This window comes from Xenopus laevis, chromosome 2L (assembly GCF_017654675.1).
Source record: "Xenopus laevis strain J_2021 chromosome 2L, Xenopus_laevis_v10.1, whole genome shotgun sequence".
Taxonomy (NCBI): domain Eukaryota; kingdom Metazoa; phylum Chordata; class Amphibia; order Anura; family Pipidae; genus Xenopus; species Xenopus laevis.
The window spans coordinates 188,218,235-188,239,904 of NC_054373.1; the positions used below are offsets into that span (position 1 = coordinate 188,218,235).

Below are 21,670 nucleotides of genomic sequence, written 5' to 3' on the forward strand. Positions count from 1 at the left end.
GCGCTTTCATTAAGCTGTATGTCCGGTGGTGTTTTTTCCCCCATCTCTTCTTTTGATATCGCGAAAGTCTAGCATTTTTAGGCTTTCCACGGGTGATGCAAATGAAAAGAACTGTAAACGCCATGTCTTTTCATCTGCCCCGGAGCGACACTTCCTGCTCAAAATGTATTTTCCCTTTGAAAATGGTGGCGCTGGAATTTGAATGACCTCAGGTGCATTATGAAGAACATCAATTTAACAAAATCAACAAAGTCGTGTGCAGAGATTGGCGAAAAACGGAGAAAGTGTTTTTGGTCTTTCCCCCAATCTTTTGGTAATCTTTTCGATTTTGCAAACTGCGACTCTAGAGTGAGAAAATTGTCGAGTGCTTTTGTCCACCTTTGCATCTGGTGGTTATTTTTTCTGTCTCCTCGTTTGATCTCGCTAAACCTCGATAGTCTAGAATTTAAGGCATTCCATAGGGCATGCGAATGGAAACAAATATCAAGGCCATGCCTTTTCTTCTACCCTAGAGCGACACTTCATGCTCAAAATGTATTTTCCTTTTGAAAACGATGGTGCTGGAACTTGAATTACCTCTTGCCAGTCTTTCCTTTTTTTTGAAAATCCTACATTTTTCAACAATCTCTGCACATCTCTGCACATTGGTTGATTTTGTTACATTGATGTTCATCATGATGCATCTGACACAAGGAAAGCTACGTTTACCAGCCAAGACAGTTTTTGGGAATGATGTACAGGATGCAGATATTGAAAAAAAATGCAGCCTTTCCTAAAACTCTATCAGAGATCATGGCGCAAAAGAGCAGTTGCACATTCACCCAAGAGAAGGACGGAGACAATTTTAAACATAGATTGCCTTCATTTCCATCACCGTCAGGTGGAACTTTAGGCCTGTCATGTCAGCAAAGACACCTTTGCACCTGCTTGGCATTTCCATGTTTCATTACCATGGAATGTATGGAAGAAGACTAGTTTGGAGGGGGAGAAAAACAAAAAGAAAATTAAAAATTTCAATTGAATTTTTTGGCTTACAATTAGAAAAAGCTTGTCACCCTATAGTTAAACATGGGTTAAAAGAAAGTGCAGAAAAGTCGACCCGGCATTTGGTTAGGACTATATTTTCAGGGATCATTTCTATAGGATTTGCAGGGCGAAATGTGCTTGAAAGTGTCCAAACTCGCTCACCATGATGATGTGCTTGAGTGTTCTCTTCTTATCGTGATGTGTACTGGCAACTCTGCTGTGTGGCAGTGGTTGGCTGTAATCGATGAGATTCCTGTTCTTTTTCTGAAAAAGAGCAGGGGAAGAGAGCTCAATCTGAGTGGTGGTTTCCAACGATGGAGAAAGTGTCCGTTGTCTTGTCTCCGAGCTTTTGGTAACTTTTCCGCTTCCTGAAATTTGATTCTTGAAAGAGAAAGTTGGGGAGCGCTTTCATTAAGCTGTATGTCCGGTGGTGTTTTTTCCCCCATCTCTTCTTTTGATATCGCGAAAGTCTAGCATTTTTAGGCTTTCCACGGGTGATGCAAATGAAAAGAACTGTAAACGCCATGTCTTTTCATCTGCCCCGGAGCGACACTTCCTGCTCAAAATGTATTTTCCCTTTGAAAATGGTGGCGCTGGAATTTGAATGACCTCAGGTGCATTATGAAGAACATCAATTTAACAAAATCAACAAAGTCGTGTGCAGAGATTGGCGAAAAACGGAGAAAGTGTTTTTGGTCTTTCCCCCAATCTTTTGGTAATCTTTTCGATTTTGCAAACTGCGACTCTAGAGTGAGAAAATTGTCGAGTGCTTTTGTCCACCTTTGCATCTGGTGGTTATTTTTTCTGTCTCCTCGTTTGATCTCGCTAAACCTCGATAGTCTAGAATTTAAGGCATTCCATAGGGCATGCGAATGGAAACAAATATAAAGGCCATGCCTTTTCTTCTACCCTAGAGCGACACTTCATGCTCAAAATGTATTTTCCTTTTGAAAACGATGGTGCTGGAACTTGAATTACCTCTTGCCAGTCTTTCCTTTTTTTTGAAAATCCTACATTTTTCAACAATCTCTGCACATCTCTGCACATTGGTTGATTTTGTTACATTGATGTTCATCATGATGCATCTGACACAAGGAAAGCTACGTTTACCAGCCAAGACAGTTTTTGGGAATGATGTACAGGATGCAGATATTGAAAAAAAAATGCAGCCTTTCCTAAAACTCTATCAGAGATCATGGCGCAAAAGAGCAGTTGCACATTCACCCAAGAGAAGGACGGAGACAATTTTAAACATAGATTGCCTTCATTTCCATCACCGTCAGGTGGAACTTTAGGCCTGTCATGTCAGCAAAGACACCTTTGCACCTGCTTGGCATTTCCATGTTTCATTACCATGGAATGTATGGAAGAAGACTAGTTTGGAGGGGGGAGAAAAACAAAAAGAAAATTAAAAATTTCAATTGAATTTTTTGGCTTACAATTAGAAAAAGCTTGTCACCCTATAGTTAAACATGGGTTAAAAGAAAGTGCAGAAAAGTCGACCCGGCATTTGGTTAGGACTATATTTTCAGGGATCATTTCTATAGGATTTGCAGGGCGAAATGTGCTTGAAAGTGTCCAAACTCGCTCACCATGATGATGTGCTTGAGTGTTCTCTTCTTATCGTGATGTGTACTGGCAACTCTGCTGTGTGGCAGTGGTTGGCTGTAATCGATGAGATTCCTGTTCTTTTTCTGAAAAAGAGCAGGGGAAGAGAGCTCAATCTGAGTGGTGGTTTCCAACGATGGAGAAAGTGTCCGTTGTCTTGTCTCCGAGCTTTTGGTAACTTTTCCGCTTCCTGAAATTTGACTCTTGAAAGAGAAAGTTGGGGAGCGCTTTCATTAAGCTGTATGTCCGGTGGTGTTTTTTCCCCCATCTCTTCTTTTGATATCGCGAAAGTCTAGCATTTTTAGGCTTTCCACGGGTGATGCAAATGAAAAGAACTGTAAACGCCATGTCTTTTCATCTGCCCCGGAGCGACACTTCCTGCTCAAAATGTATTTTCCCTTTGAAAATGGTGGCGCTGGAATTTGAATGACCTCAGGTGCATTATGAAGAACATCAATTTAACAAAATCAACAAAGTCGTGTGCAGAGATTGGCGAAAAACGGAGAAAGTGTTTTTGGTCTTTCCCCCAATCTTTTGGTAATCTTTTCGATTTTGCAAACTGCGACTCTAGAGTGAGAAAATTGTCGAGTGCTTTTGTCCACCTTTGCATCTGGTGGTTATTTTTTCTGTCTCCTCGTTTGATCTCGCTAAACCTCGATAGTCTAGAATTTAAGGCATTCCATAGGGCATGCGAATGGAAACAAATATAAAGGCCATGCCTTTTCTTCTACCCTAGAGCGACACTTCATGCTCAAAATGTATTTTCCTTTTGAAAACGATGGTGCTGGAACTTGAATTACCTCTTGCCAGTCTTTCCTTTTTTTTGAAAATCCTACATTTTTCAACAATCTCTGCACATCTCTGCACATTGGTTGATTTTGTTACATTGATGTTCATCATGATGCATCTGACACAAGGAAAGCTACGTTTACCAGCCAAGACAGTTTTTGGGAATGATGTACAGGATGCAGATATTGAAAAAAAAATGCAGCCTTTCCTAAAACTCTATCAGAGATCATGGCGCAAAAGAGCAGTTGCACATTCACCCAAGAGAAGGACGGAGACAATTTTAAACATAGATTGCCTTCATTTCCATCACCGTCAGGTGGAACTTTAGGCCTGTCATGTCAGCAAAGACACCTTTGCACCTGCTTGGCATTTCCATGTTTCATTACCATGGAATGTATGGAAGAAGACTAGTTTGGAGGGGGGAGAAAAACAAAAAGAAAATTAAAAATTTCAATTGAATTTTTTGGCTTACAATTAGAAAAAGCTTGTCACCCTATAGTTAAACATGGGTTAAAAGAAAGTGCAGAAAAGTCGACCCGGCATTTGGTTAGGACTATATTTTCAGGGATCATTTCTATAGGATTTGCAGGGCGAAATGTGCTTGAAAGTGTCCAAACTCGCTCACCATGATGATGTGCTTGAGTGTTCTCTTCTTATCGTGATGTGTACTGGCAACTCTGCTGTGTGGCAGTGGTTGGCTGTAATCGATGAGATTCCTGTTCTTTTTCTGAAAAAGAGCAGGGGAAGAGAGCTCAATCTGAGTGGTGGTTTCCAACGATGGAGAAAGTGTCCGTTGTCTTGTCTCCGAGCTTTTGGTAACTTTTCCGCTTCCTGAAATTTGACTCTTGAAAGAGAAAGTTGGGGAGCGCTTTCATTAAGCTGTATGTCCGGTGGTGTTTTTTCCCCCATCTCTTCTTTTGATATCGCGAAAGTCTAGCATTTTTAGGCTTTCCACGGGTGATGCAAATGAAAAGAACTGTAAACGCCATGTCTTTTCATCTGCCCCGGAGCGACACTTCCTGCTCAAAATGTATTTTCCCTTTGAAAATGGTGGCGCTGGAATTTGAATGACCTCAGGTGCATTATGAAGAACATCAATTTAACAAAATCAACAAAGTCGTGTGCAGAGATTGGCGAAAAACGGAGAAAGTGTTTTTGGTCTTTCCCCCAATCTTTTGGTAATCTTTTCGATTTTGCAAACTGCGACTCTAGAGTGAGAAAATTGTCGAGTGCTTTTGTCCACCTTTGCATCTGGTGGTTATTTTTTCTGTCTCCTCGTTTGATCTCGCTAAACCTCGATAGTCTAGAATTTAAGGCATTCCATAGGGCATGCGAATGGAAACAAATATAAAGGCCATGCCTTTTCTTCTACCCTAGAGCGACACTTCATGCTCAAAATGTATTTTCCTTTTGAAAACGATGGTGCTGGAACTTGAATTACCTCTTGCCAGTCTTTCCTTTTTTTTGAAAATCCTACATTTTTCAACAATCTCTGCACATCTCTGCACATTGGTTGATTTTGTTACATTGATGTTCATCATGATGCATCTGACACAAGGAAAGCTACGTTTACCAGCCAAGACAGTTTTTGGGAATGATGTACAGGATGCAGATATTGAAAAAAAATGCAGCCTTTCCTAAAACTCTATCAGAGATCATGGCGCAAAAGAGCAGTTGCACATTCACCCAAGAGAAGGACGGAGACAATTTTAAACATAGATTGCCTTCATTTCCATCACCGTCAGGTGGAACTTTAGGCCTGTCATGTCAGCAAAGACACCTTTGCACCTGCTTGGCATTTCCATGTTTCATTACCATGGAATGTATGGAAGAAGACTAGTTTGGAGGGGGGGAAAAAACAAAAAGAAAATTAAAAATTTCAATTGAATTTTTTGGCTTACAATTAGAAAAAGCTTGTCACCCTATAGTTAAACATGGGTTAAAAGAAAGTGCAGAAAAGTCGACCCGGCATTTGGTTAGGACTATATTTTCAGGGATCATTTCTATAGGATTTGCAGGGCGAAATGTGCTTGAAAGTGTCCAAACTCGCTCACCATGATGATGTGCTTGAGTGTTCTCTTCTTATCGTGATGTGTACTGGCAACTCTGCTGTGTGGCAGTGGTTGGCTGTAATCGATGAGATTCCTGTTCTTTTTCTGAAAAAGAGCAGGGGAAGAGAGCTCAATCTGAGTGGTGGTTTCCAACGATGGAGAAAGTGTCCGTTGTCTTGTCTCCGAGCTTTTGGTAACTTTTCCGCTTCCTGAAATTTGATTCTTGAAAGAGAAAGTTGGGGAGCGCTTTCATTAAGCTGTATGTCCGGTGGTGTTTTTTCCCCCATCTCTTCTTTTGATATCGCGAAAGTCTAGCATTTTTAGGCTTTCCACGGGTGATGCAAATGAAAAGAACTGTAAACGCCATGTCTTTTCATCTGCCCCGGAGCGACACTTCCTGCTCAAAATGTATTTTCCCTTTGAAAATGGTGGCGCTGGAATTTGAATGACCTCAGGTGCATTATGAAGAACATCAATTTAACAAAATCAACAAAGTCGTGTGCAGAGATTGGCGAAAAACGGAGAAAGTGTTTTTGGTCTTTCCCCCAATCTTTTGGTAATCTTTTCGATTTTGCAAACTGCGACTCTAGAGTGAGAAAATTGTCGAGTGCTTTTGTCCACCTTTGCATCTGGTGGTTATTTTTTCTGTCTCCTCGTTTGATCTCGCTAAACCTCGATAGTCTAGAATTTAAGGCATTCCATAGGGCATGCGAATGGAAACAAATATAAAGGCCATGCCTTTTCTTCTACCCTAGAGCGACACTTCATGCTCAAAATGTATTTTCCTTTTGAAAACGATGGTGCTGGAACTTGAATTACCTCTTGCCAGTCTTTCCTTTTTTTTGAAAATCCTACATTTTTCAACAATCTCTGCACATCTCTGCACATTGGTTGATTTTGTTACATTGATGTTCATCATGATGCATCTGACACAAGGAAAGCTACGTTTACCAGCCAAGACAGTTTTTGGGAATGATGTACAGGATGCAGATATTGAAAAAAAAATGCAGCCTTTCCTAAAACTCTATCAGAGATCATGGCGCAAAAGAGCAGTTGCACATTCACCCAAGAGAAGGACGGAGACAATTTTAAACATAGATTGCCTTCATTTCCATCACCGTCAGGTGGAACTTTAGGCCTGTCATGTCAGCAAAGACACCTTTGCACCTGCTTGGCATTTCCATGTTTCATTACCATGGAATGTATGGAAGAAGACTAGTTTGGAGGGGGGAAAAACAAAAAGAAAATTAAAAATTTCAATTGAATTTTTTGGCTTACAATTAGAAAAAGCTTGTCACCCTATAGTTAAACATGGGTTAAAAGAAAGTGCAGAAAAGTCGACCCGGCATTTGGTTAGGACTATGTTTTCAGGGATCATTTCTATAGGATTTGCAGGGCGAAATGTGCTTGAAAGTGTCCAAACTCGCTCACCATGATGATGTGCTTGAGTGTTCTCTTCTTATCGTGATGTGTACTGGCAACTCTGCTGTGTGGCAGTGGTTGGCTGTAATCAATGAGATTCCTGTTCTTTTTCTGAAAAAGAGCAGGGGAAGAGAGCTCAATCTGAGTGGTGGTTTCCAACGATTGAGAAAGTGTTCGTTGTCTTGCCTCCGAGCTTTTGGTAACTTTTTCGGTTCCTGAAATTTGACTCTTGAAAGAGAAAGTTGGGGAGCGCTTTTGTTAAGCTGTATGTTGAAAAAAAAATGCAGCCTTTCCTAAAAAATCAGAGATCATGGCGCAAAAGAGCGGTTGCATATTTAACCTGTTATTGATGAGTTTCCTGTTTTTGTCTGAAAAGGAGCAGGGAAGAGAGCTCAATCTGAGTTATGGTTTCCAATGATGTAGAAAGTGTTCTTGATCTTGCCTCCAAGCTTTTTGTAATTTATTTGATTTTGCAATATTTGACTCTTTAATTAGAAAATTGGGAAGTGCATTTGTTAAACTGTGTGTCTGGAGGTGCTTTTTTCCATTTCTCCTTTTGATAATGCTAAATCTCAATCCCTATTGTTCAGGGGGCCCTGGAATTCCTTAGCCTTTTATGGTTTTTTGTTTGAGAGTTGCTTTGATTCTGGTCATGCTGCTTTAAAGCAATGTTCATGATCAAAGAACCACAGGGGATTGGGGATAATTCCCAGCCTGAGTGTAAAGAATTTCCCCCATAATTACGTATTTCATCATTGGTACACTACAAGTGATCTTGCTTATTCTATGCTAAAATGCAATTTTAAGATTCTTATCTTTGGAGGAAAATTTTGGAAAGGCTAATTTTTGGTACCTGATGGCTTATAAAATATATTTGCTTCTGCTCTTATTTATTAAGGTGTATTGTTACATTTTAATGTCCTTAAATATGTGGCTCAGTTTGCAATGAGCACAAAGTGGCACTGAGCTCACATTCACGTGGTCATATTCTCTGTTGCTCTTTGCTTTCTATTTAAAGGGGGAAGATACTGCATGTAAGTTTCATACTTGTCAGAGCGGGAAAATGCACTCGATGACAAGATTCATTACAGACATCTGAACTTGATCTATTTCCTTAATGTTCCACATTACTTTTATTCTCCCCAGTAAGGCTGGCATGTGAATCACACAGCTGAACAATTAAGTGCATTTCCTTGGTAGATATTCATATATATATATATATATATATATATATATATATATATATATATATATATATATATATATATATATATATATATATATATATATATATATATATATATATATATCACTCTAGGGCAACCAAAGACTGAAGGCTAATTAGGAGAGGATATGGAGACAATACCTGTTTGCCCTGCTAGATAATGATGGGTGAATAAATTTGGCAGGCATGGATTTGTGATGAATTTCCATGTTTCACCAACCACAAATGTTTTTGCGAAACTGCACCGAAAATTAGCCAACGAAAAATCTGCCACAACAGAAAAAAAATTGTCACACGTCAAAATTGTTGCACGCATAAAAATTGTCACGTGTCATAATTATTCGGACGCCCATTGACTTTATTGCATTTGGAGAAAATAGCCTTGTGTATAAAAAGTGTCCTTAACCTTAAAGTATTGCCTTTATTTCCCCCCAATAAATTTCTCTTCTTTTATCTTTTAATATTGCTTTGGTTGTGGAACTTTTTAATTTTCTGTCAAATTATCAAGTTTTCATATAAAAATAATTTTATCTACAAAGTTATAAAGTGCTGTTTTATTATTGTTGTTTCCAGTTTGCTTGTAGTTTATTCTTTTTTTGTAAGAGCGCACTGGAATTTCAGACAAATGTCTGTAACCCTAATTTGGTTACTGTCTCTTTTAGTAGCAATTAACCATTTGCAATTCAGGGCCCTGAATCCCTTTTGCGTATGAAAAGTACTGGGAACTGGGATTTACAGTGCAGTGCCTCCACCTAGTGGACACTGAGTAGCACACATCAGGGGAGTTCCACTAGGAAAAATAAAACACACATTTGCAGTATAACAAATATAAACTTTTTGTAAAACTGTAATCAAATAACTTGGGAAATCTAATACAGATGCACTCCTGCACTGGGGATACATGGGACCTACCTAACTCACTATAAGGTATCACTCTGTCTCTCCAACACAGTCATTTTTATTATCACAGTCCCAATCACTCTGGAAGGGTTTAATGACCACACAGTTAATTTCAAATGGAAGGTCCCTTTCCAAGAGTTCTTATGCCCCAGGTAGCAATACCTTTCCCAAAAGTACCTCTCCCTTTGGAAATCCGCAGCGAACACACAAGACCTGTCCTCAAACTAGGGCCCCACACTTGTATTCTTGCCAATATCCTCCATTGGATGGCTCACTCACTGGGGTGCTTTCAGAGGCAGTCACACTGGAGTTTTGTGTTCTGACAACAATTAATCATAGGCTACTGACAGATTACTCATGCACAGTATTTAAACTTATATCCACCAATTACATTCATATTGTAATTAACCAATCAGCGGCATAGTCAAATTTCTACCAATCTGACTGGATCTTGCATTAAAAAGGGGAGGGAAAAAGGAGAAAGGACAAGCCTGGCCTTCTGTGATTTAATTTATCACATGACTTGCTCCTTGTCTCCGTCTTGGTACTCCCCTTGTGAAGTGAGGATTTAACAAAAACAACTTTATGAACAGTGTCACATATTAACAAAAGCACCAAAGAAAAAACAACTTTAAAAACATAGTATTTCTTTATCTTATTTACATTAACAAAGAGAATATTTTTTGATTTTGGGCCTATTTATGGGTATTTTTTTATATCACACTTATAAACCTGCCTTTTTTAATCACTTAATTAGAAATAACATGATATATCATGTTCATTAATCATTCCCTTTGGGAATCTTGTGCCCATGGTAAAAATCCATTCTGTTTCTTGATGTAGGATTGTTTTGCTTTGATCTCCGCCTCTTTTTTGCAAAACAACTTTCTCAATGTCTTGTATTGAAAGATAGTTTAGATTGCTGGAAGCAAATTCTAAATGTGTCTTGTTACATTGGTTTCAGCTTTTTGCACTTTATTATTAATATGTTCTCTTGCACTCTCTTTAAAACACCTACTCGTCTGTCCCACATATTGTTTCCCGCATTTCTTACATGAAATAACATATATTACATTCTTGGTATTACAATTTTTATACAGCTTTATTTTATATATGCGTTGCATAGTGTTTGAATGGAAGGTGTCCCTGATTGTGATGTATTGACAGGTAACACATCTCTGTGCTCCACATTTGAAACAACCCATCGTATTTAACCACGTCACATTCTCATGTTTGATGTTAGGGATAGAATATTCTTTAGGGTTTTTGATTTCCGTGGTACAAAATAACACACTCTTTGGAGTATTACTTCTAACATCGGATCAGTTTTTAGAATCGTCAGATTTCTCTTAATTATATTAGTGATTTCATTATATCGGGGACTATATGTTAAAAGTTAAAAGTAATTTTGTTATTAATATAATTGCAGGAAGCATCTTGTCTTTTGTATTTCTCAAAAAAGTGCCTCTTGTAGAGTTCTACTGGCTCTTATAAAGGCCCTTTTTTCCCATTATCTGGAAACCCCCAGGCACTGAGCATTCTAGATAACAGGTCCCATACCTGTAATAAGAAAATGACACAGCTGTATTTTGGGGGTGGGTGGCATTATACCCCATATAGTGTGGTTTTGTAATAATAAATATTCAATGTAGATATTTATGTCACTTTTTCCTCCATTTCCTATAATTCAGTGTAAGCATTGTGAACATTATGGGTTGTTTACTGCCACATAGTGCAGTTGCGGTCACCCAAGTTGCAGTTGCTGCAGTTCTAGTATAAAATCTGGCCCATTCCTTTAGGGTACATGTGTCAGAAGGCACTTCCAAATGGTTGAACTTGGTTTGCCCCATCAAATTTGTGAATTGTATGCAGCACATCTATTGACATTATCCTGGAACTACTGCTGCTTTGATCTTAAGGGTTACCCTGATATTCAGCATCAAACTGGGGGTCCAGGGCCCCCCACTCCAGGCACAACTCCCCTCCAACAGCTGGCAGGGGCCATAAAAGTCCAGGGCCCACCAGGTTTTTTCCCCCAGTGTCCAACTGGCCCAGTCTGACCCTGCTGCTATTTTATAGGTAGGTTATGATATTTATGTTCATTTGGTAAGTCATTCTTTCATTTGACCAGATAAGTACTTTCTGGTACCACCCGGACACTATGGGACAAATTCACTAAGATGCGAAGTTGCGCCAGGCGCAACTTCGCCGCACTTCGCCAGGCATAGTTTCGCCAGCGCTTCGCAAATTCACTAAAATCCGAAGCACAGGGGTAGCGTAAGGTTGCGGAGTTGCGCTAGCGTTGTTTCGCTATATAAAGCGAAGTTGCGCTAGCGAAGGCTAATTTGCATATGGCGCGAAATTCAAATTTCAATGGAGGAACACGTATCTGCACTACAAATGCCTAGAAAACCTTCAAATCTGCAAATAAAAATTTTATATTGCCCTACACATGTGCCCACTGTCTAGGTAAGTTGCCATGAGTCAGGAAATGTAAGGGGGAGGAAGGGGAGCCCCAAAAAATTTTCGATCTTTTTCAGCCTATCAGCCATCATGTACAAAACACGCCAGCGTTTTTTGGGACTTAGAAAAAATTTTGACTTTTTTTTTAAACAATCCCTATCTACTCTATTGCGCTTCGCCAGGTCTGAGGTGGCGAAGGAAGTCTAGCGTAAAAGGTAGCGTTCAGTACACTCCACAAGTTAGTGAATTTGCGTAGTTTCGTCGCTAGCGAAGATTCGCCTGGCGTAAGGTTGCGAAGTAACACTAGCGAAACTACGCCATCGTTCGTTAGTGAATTTGCGCAGTAGCGAAAATGCCAAACGCTAGCGAATTGAATTTGCCCCTATGGGATATTGTATTTATTTATGTACTGTTTCCACACTATACTGTGCCTTTGCGTAATATAGGTTAACCAGCCAGCTTAACACACTCCACATAAGACTCAGCAAAGAATACTCAGAATGCTCTGTGAGTTGAATAAACTTGAATGCTTTATCCTTATATGGGTTCTTATTTATTTTGTAAAACTGTAAAACATAATAACATTGCATCACAACCTGTACAGCATATACACACATGTAAACACATACAGGAAACATATCATCTTACTTACAGACGGTTATGTAACCAGGGGTCTGTGTAAAAGTGAAAGATCCTAAGGAGTTCTGTCCCTCTGCTTGTGAGCAGTCTGTGTGTGCTCAAAATGGATACTCCTCTACTTCCTGTGAACTTTAGTGGGAAGGCTTAACCTTGAATGACAAGTCTAATTAACATGTGGGCAGCTATCCTAAAATGGTCCACTAGGTGGCAGCACATAACAGCTAAACCAATACTAATGCATACAACCTAACATTACAATGCCATCAGATAAGGTATAAACAGCACACTCCCTGCCTGTCATATTTCAATATGTCACTATATAACTTACTGCTATGCAGAATACAATTCAAGTATTATCAGAAACAAGAACAACAATGTCTGAAACTGGCCTCATATACGTTTTGGCAGTCCCTTGTTTGACAATCTTTACTTCTACTTTCCTGACTCTTCCATCTCTACTTGGAAGAGTGTTGATGATGAGTCCCACAGGCCATTCATTCCTGCTTTCTTGACTGTCTTTCACTAACACAACATCACCCACTTGGATGTTTGGACGATTTTGGGTCCACTTTCTACGACTTTGTAAGTTAGACAAGTACTCTCTTTTCCATCTTTTCCAGAAAGTGTCAGCCAGATTTTGAACTTGCTTCCATTGTTTTACATGAAGTCCTGCGGTTTCAAAATTACCAGAAGGGGCTGACAAAGAGTTCACTTTCTGAGTCAGAAGCATTGCTGGAGTAAGAACCATAGGGTTATCGGGGTCTGAAGAGACTGGTACCAGAGGTCTAGCGTTCATAATGGCCATAACTTCTGCCATAAAGGTACTCAAAGTCTCATGGGTCAGACGCGTACACTTATCTTGGAGTAACATCGCATCCAAAATACGCCTGGCTACACCTATCAGTCTTTCCCAGGCACCTCCCATGTGAGATGAATGTGGAGGGTTGAAAACCCATGTGCATCCTCTATTTTGGAGATAGTCTTGTACTCCTGAATCAGCTATGCAAATGTCTAATTCTTTACAAGCTCCTACAAAGTTTGTTCCCCTGTCAGAGCGGAGCAACTTTGCTGGGCCACAAATTGAGAAGAATCTTCTTAAGGAATTGATGAAGCTGGAAGCTGACATAGTTTCGATCAGTTCAATGTGTACAGCTCTTGTTGACAGACATGTAAAGAGAACCGCCCAGCGTTTGTTGTCAGCACTACCTCCTCTTGTGCGGTGGGTCACCACTGACCATGGACCAAAAACATCAATGCCTACACTAGTAAATTGTGGTTCAGGAGTCACTCTGTCTTCAGGCAAGTCTGCCATCTTTTGACTTTCTAATCTCCCTCTCAATTTGCGGCAGATGACACACTTGTAGATCACTGCAGATATCAGACGCTTGCCGCCAAGGATCCAGAAACCTTCAGCTCTGATTGCACCTTCTGTTATGTGACGCCCTTGGTGAGCCACTTTATTGTGATAATGTTTCACAATCAATTTGGCAATGTGATGATCATGAGGTATAAGGACAGGCTGCTTCTCTTGATCAGTCAGTGCAGCAAAGGACAATCGGCCGCCCACTCTCATTAGTCCATCTCTATCTATAACAGGACTAAGTTTATTAAGCCGACTTTGTTTCGGAAGTGCTTTATGCTCACTTAAACAGGTATACTCTTTTTTAAAATATTCGTGCTGAACAGAAGAGATTATTGTAGCTTTTGACTGTGAGATCTCTTCTGAGTTGACTTTCTCTGGGAAACATTTCCAACCTCTACATTGTACTTTGCTTGGCTCTTTCTGGAAACTCTTAGCTACATGGATAAGTCTGGCAATAGTCTTACACAGTGACACCCAGTTAGAAAATCTCTCAAAGATATGTGAATGGAGGAAAGTGTCAGAAGCTTTGGTGTTGAAGCTTGCAACTGTAGGTTTAATTTCAGGATCAGCTTCAGGCTCTATAAGTGGGTGTTTTTCTGCTGAATTGCCTAACTCCTCTCTGTCTGTGTGGTAGAGGAAGGAAGGGCCTGAGAACCATATAGAATTCTGCAGATGAACAGTTTGTGTGGGTCTTAAGGCATAGTCTGCAGGATTTTGTTCTGTGGGCACATAAATCCACTGATCAGGGTGGGTTACTTGCCTAATTCTATTCACTCGGTTGGCAACATACAGGAAAAACCTTCTGGAGGTGTTGCAGATATATCCTAATACAGTTTTGCTATCTGTAAAGAATCGCACAGCATCTAAATCTATATCTATTTCATCTCTGATGAGCTCATACAACTCTACTGCTAGAACAGCAGCACATAGTTCTAGACGTAGAATTGTGTGGGCTGGTTTTGGGCTTAATTTAGACTTCCCCATAACAAATCCAACCGAACACTCATTGCAAACATCAATTGTTTTCAAGTAGGCTACAGCACCTATCGCTGTGTTGGATGCATCTGCAAATACATACAGTTCTTTTCTACTTGCTGCTGACAGGGGAATAGACACATAACACCTGGGTATCTCTAAGTGTTCCAAAGCTTGCAAGGATTCCTTCCATTGAAGCCACTCATGTAGTTTTTCTTGTGGGAGTAATGCGTCCCAATCGCATTTCTTAGATGACAGTTCACGTACTAAGGCCTTACCTTTTATAGTTACAGGTGCTACAAACCCGAGAGGATCGTAAAGGCTGTTCACTGTAGACAAGATTCCTCTTCTAGTGAAAGGTTTTTCTTCTGAAGATACCTGAAAAACAAAAGAGTCTCTTTCTAGGTCCCAGCTCAGTCCCAAACTTTTCTGAAGGGGCAGGGTGTCTGTACCCAGGCAAAGGTCCTTGAGGTCTTTAGCTCTGTCATCAGCAGGAAAGGCATTCATGACCTGTGTGCTATTTGATGCAATTTTATGAAGTCTCAGATTAGACTCTGCCAGCATCTGTTTTGTCTTGTTTAGAATGTCAATCGCTATCTCAGGGGTGCTAGCAGATGCAAGTCCATCGTCTACATAGAAGTGTCTCAACACAAAGTGTTTGGCATCTTGTCCAAATTGTTCTGCACTTGTCAGAGCTGCTTTACGCATGCAGTATATAGCAACAGCAGGAGAGGGACTGTTTCCAAAGACATGGACCCTCATTCTGTATTCAACTACTTCTTTGTCTATGTCATGGTCCTTGTACCACAGAAAACGTAAATAATCTCGGTGGTCTTCTCTCACCAAGAAACAGTAAAACATCTGTTGCACATCTGCTGTAAAGGCAATAGGTTCTTTCCTAAAGCGTATGAGAACCCCTAACAATGTGTTGTTTAGGTCAGGGCCACTTAACAGTACATTGTTTAAAGAGACACCTTCACACTCTGCACTGGAGTCAAATACAACTCTTATTTGATCAGGTTTGTGTGGATGGTAAACGCCAAACATCGGCAGATACCAGTGTTCTTTACCTTGTTCCAGTGGTCTTGCAATCTCAGCATGGTCATTGTCCAGCATCTTCTTAATGAATTCTGTGAAGTCTCTTTTCATTCTTGGCTTACCATGCAGAGTTCTGCGAAGAGAGGCGATACGTATCATGGCTTGCTCTCTGTTGGAAGGCAATTTACATCTGGGTGTACGAAAAGGCAATGGAGCGACCCAGCTGTGGCTGTCATCTTGATGGGTGTCTTTGTCCATGATTTGAAGAAATGCTTGATCTTCTATGGATAGAGCTTGCTTGTCATCATCTTTTGATTTTTGAAACACTGTTGTCCCCAGCTTATCAGTTTCTGGATTGAAGCTGATGTCTTCTTGGTTGCACAAGTAAGAGTCACTGAAATGTGTTAGGTTATTAAAACTTTCTTTGACTATGAGCCTGTTCTGACATGGGTTCAATGAGGTGGTACGCCCATTCGGTAACACAGACGTTCTTAAAGTACTGACGCTATTAGTCTGGTGTGTAGATCCCAGGCAAACTTTTCCTACTATTACCCATCCTAATTCAAGTCTCTGTGCATAAGGGGCATTAAAGGGACCATTGATTTTCTCATGCACCTTGTGTGCTTGTAAAATGTCTCTTCCTAAGAGTAAAAGTATGGAGGCTTCAGGATCAATAGCTGGTATGAGGTTAGCAATTGAACGGAGATGGAGATGGTAATAAGCTACTTCTGGAGAAGGGATTTCTTCCTTGTCATCTGGTAACATGTCACATTCTATTAATGCGGGTAAAGGGAGCTGTGTTTTTCGGTCAAAGGATTCAACAATAAAGTTTGTGGCTCTTCTGCCTGCAGTTTCTGTAACGCCTGCACAAGTCTTTAAAGTGTATGGAGCTACAGTAGTTTTAATGTTGAAGATGTTGAAAAAGTCTGACTTTGCAAGAGATCGGTTGCTTTGCTCATCGAGAACTGCGTACATTTTCACTGCTCGCTCTCTTTGTCCAGAGGGGAAAACAGTCACTAAACATATTTTAGAGCATGATCGAAAGCTCTTACCTGCGCCACAGATTTCAGTGCACTTAGACATTACTGGAGGAGATGAGCTGTCACTAGGCTCCCTGCCGTGATCTGTCTCTGCTTGTACAGTCTCTGCTGGTGGCGCAGGTGAGTCAGGGTGTAAGGCTGCAATGTGTTTCTCACTGCCACATTCTGAGCACTTCACTGATATTTTACAGTCTCTGGCTATGTGTTTGGTGGATTCACAGCACTTGAAGCAGATGCCGTTCTGTCTGAGAAAATACATTCTTTCACCAATAGGTTTGCCTCTGAATCCTTTGCACTTTTTTAAAGGATGGGGCTTTCGATGAATTGGACATTGTCTATCAGGGCTCTCTATACTGCCCTCCTTGCTGCAGGTTTGAGAGTGTGAGCTTCCCATAGGGACGAATGTTTTGTGTGTGGACACAGAGGTCTTACCGTGGTATCTGGAAGGCCTTTCAGGTTTAGGCGGTTGATCACTGTTGCTGTAAAAGGCAAAGCTGGGGTCGTTCTTCATCTGTGCTTGCTGCTGCACAAACCTGGAAAACACAAAGAAAGGGGGAAAATCTTCTGTTTTATACTTAGTTCCAACAGATGCCCACTTTAATTGCATGTGGTATGGTAGTTTCTCCACTATGGGATTAAGACCAATAGCATTGTCCAAGTATGTTAGACCTCTCAGATATCCTTCTTCTTTAGCACACTCTATCTCCAGGAGAAGGTCTCCCAATTGTTCTAGTTTTTTGGTATCTTTGCTGGTCAGCTTGGGGAAGGCCTCTAACCTTTTTTGTAATGTTTGCTGAATTACTTCAGGTGAGCCATATTTTTTCTCTAGTCTCTGCCAAGCCATATCAAGTCCTGTTGAAGGGTTAAACAAATGCACCCTGCGCATACTTTTTGCATGTTCGGCCGACTCAGTACCTAGCCATTTTATCATCAGGTCAAGCATCTCTGAGGCTGAAAGGTTCAAATCTCTGGTTGCATTCAGGAAGGAGGACTTCCAAGCCCAGTAATTTTCAGGGGAGTCATCAAACTTGATGAAGCTTGAGTTAACGGCTTCTTTGCGTAGCAGATATTTAGTGATATCTTGTATGCATTGTTGCTCAGGTGCACAATCTTTAGGCTGAGGCAATGGGAATCTCTGAATTCTGTCTCTAGGGTATTCTGCTGGATATTTTCTAGCTGGTTTGATGTCACTGGCACTGTAGCGCTGCTTTGGTGTACTTGTAACTGCTGCTGGCTTAGTTGCGTATGCTTCTGCTGGCTTAGGCCTGTATACTTCCGCTGGCTCAGTTTTAATCGATCGTTCAGTAGTTGGCATACTAGTAAACCACTGAACATACTCGCTTGCACGTTCTGCGGAGGAAAGAGGTTTTCCTGGCACTTCTGGACCTTCATGGGTACCCTCACTCTCTGATGAATATGTTTCTAGGTAGGCCGCGGCTTCAGCTACTGCTGCGGCGGCTTCTCTCTGACACTGCAGAATATGCAGTTCTGCTTCTGCTTCTGCCATTTCTCTTTTCACACTAGCTTCTTTTTCTGCAAAGGCTAGCTGTACACGTGCGGCCTCTGCCTTCGCTCGTGCTTTGAGTGCTAGGGAACTTGCTGAAGACATCTTGCTAGACCTAGATGATTTTGACGCATGTGACGATAACTCATCTTGCTGGGCGCTAGCTTTCTCCCTGCCATGCTGTCTCATGGGGGGCCCATCCTCAGGCATATACTTCTTCCCTGATCTCAGACTCATGTTTGGAACGCAGTCACTTCTGTATGCAGGTCTGCTGCAACCGTCTTTTTACTGTACTGTTTCCACACTATACTGTGCCTTTGCGTAATATAGGTTAACCAGCCAGCTTAACACACTCCACATAAGACTCAGCAAAGAATACTCAGAATGCTCTGTGAGTTGAATAAACTTGAATGCTTTATCCTTATATGGGTTCTTATTTATTTTGTAAAACTGTAAAACATAATAACATTGCATCACAACCTGTACAGCATATACACACATGTAAACACATACAGGAAACATATCATCTTACTTACAGACGGTTATGTAACCAGGGGTCTGTGTAAAAGTGAAAGATCCTAAGGAGTTCTGTCCCTCTGCTTGTGAGCAGTCTGTGTGTGCTCAAAATGGATACTCCTCTACTTCCTGTGAACTTTAGTGGGAAGGCTTAACCTTGAATGACAAGTCTAATTAACATGTGGGCAGCTATCCTAAAATGGTCCACTAGGTGGCAGCACATAACAGCTAAACCAATACTAATGCATACAACCTAACATTACAATGCCATCAGATAAGCTATAAACAGCACAATTTACTTTTCTGAGCTTTCTGGATAAGGGGCTTCCAAATAATAAACCCCACTCCTGAGCAATATTTACTATAATGACATTTGTGTAATACTATCATGATATTTTGGTATGATTTTCTCACAGAAATTGACATGTTTCTATTTGTTTTTATCAGTGTTTATGAAAAGATGTATTTGAATCAAAAATAGAAGGGTTTCTTTAAAGAGGGTATTGAAAAGATATATGGATCATAAAAGAAAAACTGTTGGCCTATGCAAAATAATTTCTTTATCACTAGGCCCATGCTACCACATAAGGTTGTTTTTTTTTAAATTACATTATTTGGATAAAAATACCATAAAAATGAAAGATTTGCAATCACATATTGCACTTGATTCCTTCGGATGCTATTAAGGTCTATCATATTATATAAAATGCTGTTCAAAATCTAAAATATGCAAATTGAATGGTCTGTGTCGAATTTATTAGCACTTGAGAAATGCCAGCGGATACGGCAACAAATGCCCAAATGGTTACGGAAACATAAAAAAACAAAAAAAACAAGGAGTTTGAAATATCCAAATAGAAAACCATTTTAATAAATGTAATTCCCTAGACCCCTAATGCATCACAACTGCAACATTATTGTCATAGTTCTATAACAAAGCAATATGAAAAATATGTTTCACAGTACTTCAGTTAATGAGTTGTTGCATGGCCCGACGTTATGCGTCTTTAAATCTTTGCTCTTGGATTACTGACCTTGCTCATTGGATGCTCCAGGCCAGGGACAAAGATGCTTTCTTTGCAAAAGATGTTGTGAGCTAGAATTAAAGAATGTGTTTGATAAATATGCCTGCTCCCTTGAGGACAGACACATAGGGCAGACTTCGATAAATTATTCCAAACTGGCTGGTAGTGGATTAAAGGATTCTGCTGCGTTAGTTCAGGCAAAACAGTCAGACAAGCACAGGAACTTCTGGTACATTTATTACAACATGGCAGGTAGGTGTGGCCTGTCCCATTATTGCTCTCAGCTTAGACAGGAAGAGGGAAACAGGAACAGGAATGAATCATAAGACAATGCCCTTAACCAAAATGGCCACACAAGCAGGTTACTACAATAAGAATAGTCATATCACCTAAAATGATTATATTTATGTTTTTCATACTTTTCTTTCTCTGCAATCATAATAAGTGCAGCATTATATTTCTCTGCCAGTTGTAAGAACTTCCAATTATGAACCTGTAGTGTTTAACAGCAGCTCTTTTAAGGGATGATGCAGCCACGTGGAGCAGAGCTGGCAACTTCTCATCTTGTTTGTTATATGGCAATACGCTTTGTTCTTATTGGTTCAGGAATGTGACTGACAGTGTTGCTTCACAGAATGGTTATTTCATCTGTTTTGTGAAACAAAACTGTCATTTTGTGGAAAGAATGAATCCTGTACTATAAAATCTTGCTTTCTGTTACAAATATCAATTTTGTCATTCAAATCTAGCTTGACAAGCACTAGTTACTTACACTATTATATATTATGTCCACGTTTTTTTTACATAATTCATTCTGTAAGTAACTTTGCACATAAGTGTTTCCGTTACATGGAGGTTATACATTTATGAGACAGATTGCTTGTTAAACTGTACAGAATGGAGTTTGTGATATAATGACATCCTTTTGTGCACTAACCAGATTTTCTTCTCATTCTTTAATAGAAATAAGTCTTTTGTATATTTTTTTGTAACATTCATTCTGTGTATTAGGGATAGTTTTGTATACAGAATGTATTTGGGACACCCCATAAAATGTAACCTATACAGGGTGCTGCACTTTGTACTCTGTCAAATAACTATTTTGCTGTAGCTAGCCAATGGGAGTTTAGCTCTCCCCCAAACCTTTGGAAACAGATGCCATATGCTTAGCAGGTCACCCCTTTAATTAAGGAAAGATATGGTGTATAAATAAATTTGCATGGAGTCGAATATCGAACCTCCACATTTCAGCGCTGGCAAATAAATTTTGCGAATCTCCCGCAAAAATTTGCCAGCGTCAAAATGTTTGGAAGCGAGTCTGAAAAGTTGCTTGCGTCAAAATTGCAGCGCTTCAACACTATTCAGACACCCATTGACTTTAACGCCGGTGTCGAAATTGACCTGAGTGACTTTTCAGAAATTCCAATTCCAAAAAGGGCATCAATTTTCAAGTATCACACATTTTTCACAGTTTCCAGAATCTCATGCAAAATTCACAAATTTTTCGGCAAAACAAGAGAAATTCGCCCATCACTGTATGTAAACTGCTGATTCTTGTCCATTTCATTTTCCATCCCAAGGTTCTCTGGAGCACTTATACAGAATGATTTAGCGTGTTTTGGTGCATTTAAACCTACATTTACATAAATGCCTGAACGCTTAACCCCCTACCATTGCACATCAGGATGCATCACAATTCAAAAATACCTTCCTGTGTAACCTGGCAATGCCATATGCTGTTAAAAACAACTGATTGAGATCAGCAAAACAATAATGACTTGTAACTTTAAATTTAAAAATAGGTCCCATTGCTTTCTATGAGGCAGGCCACACAGACCTCATAAGCTATCACCATAGCAAACAAACACAATTATATTTAACCAATAACAAAACTCTCCCGTTGTTTGGTGCTTGGGATAGTACTCTATTACATGGGACTATGAGGAATTCTATTTAGCTAAATTCAAATGCCTGGAAAAAGGTTACTGAGTAATCTGAGTAATTAAGCAACAGCTGCCTCTGACTTCAGCCTCTACATTAATATGCAATGTAAGGTTAGTCCATTAGTTACTTGTTCCAATTCATC

The 21,670-nt window shown here is 40.0% G+C and overlaps 5 non-coding genes across 5 annotated transcripts; all 5 read left to right on the plus strand.

The window, feature by feature from the left end:
* Positions 1-1,112: 1,112 nt before the first annotated feature.
* On the plus strand, positions 1,113-1,329 carry LOC121400154. Its single transcript, XR_005965572.1, has one exon. It is a non-coding gene; the product is annotated as a small nucleolar RNA U3 (small nucleolar RNA).
* Positions 1,330-2,542: 1,213 nt separating this feature from the next.
* LOC121400155 lies at positions 2,543-2,759 on the plus strand. The gene has a single exon (XR_005965573.1). It is a non-coding gene; the product is annotated as a small nucleolar RNA U3 (small nucleolar RNA).
* A 1,213-nt stretch (positions 2,760-3,972) lies between these two features.
* On the plus strand, positions 3,973-4,189 carry LOC121400156. Its single transcript, XR_005965574.1, has one exon. It is a non-coding gene; the product is annotated as a small nucleolar RNA U3 (small nucleolar RNA).
* A 1,212-nt stretch (positions 4,190-5,401) lies between these two features.
* LOC121400157 lies at positions 5,402-5,618 on the plus strand. The gene has a single exon (XR_005965575.1). It is a non-coding gene; the product is annotated as a small nucleolar RNA U3 (small nucleolar RNA).
* Positions 5,619-6,829: 1,211 nt separating this feature from the next.
* Positions 6,830-7,046, plus strand: LOC121400159. The gene has a single exon (XR_005965576.1). It is a non-coding gene; the product is annotated as a small nucleolar RNA U3 (small nucleolar RNA).
* The last annotated feature ends 14,624 nt before the right edge of the window (positions 7,047-21,670 follow it).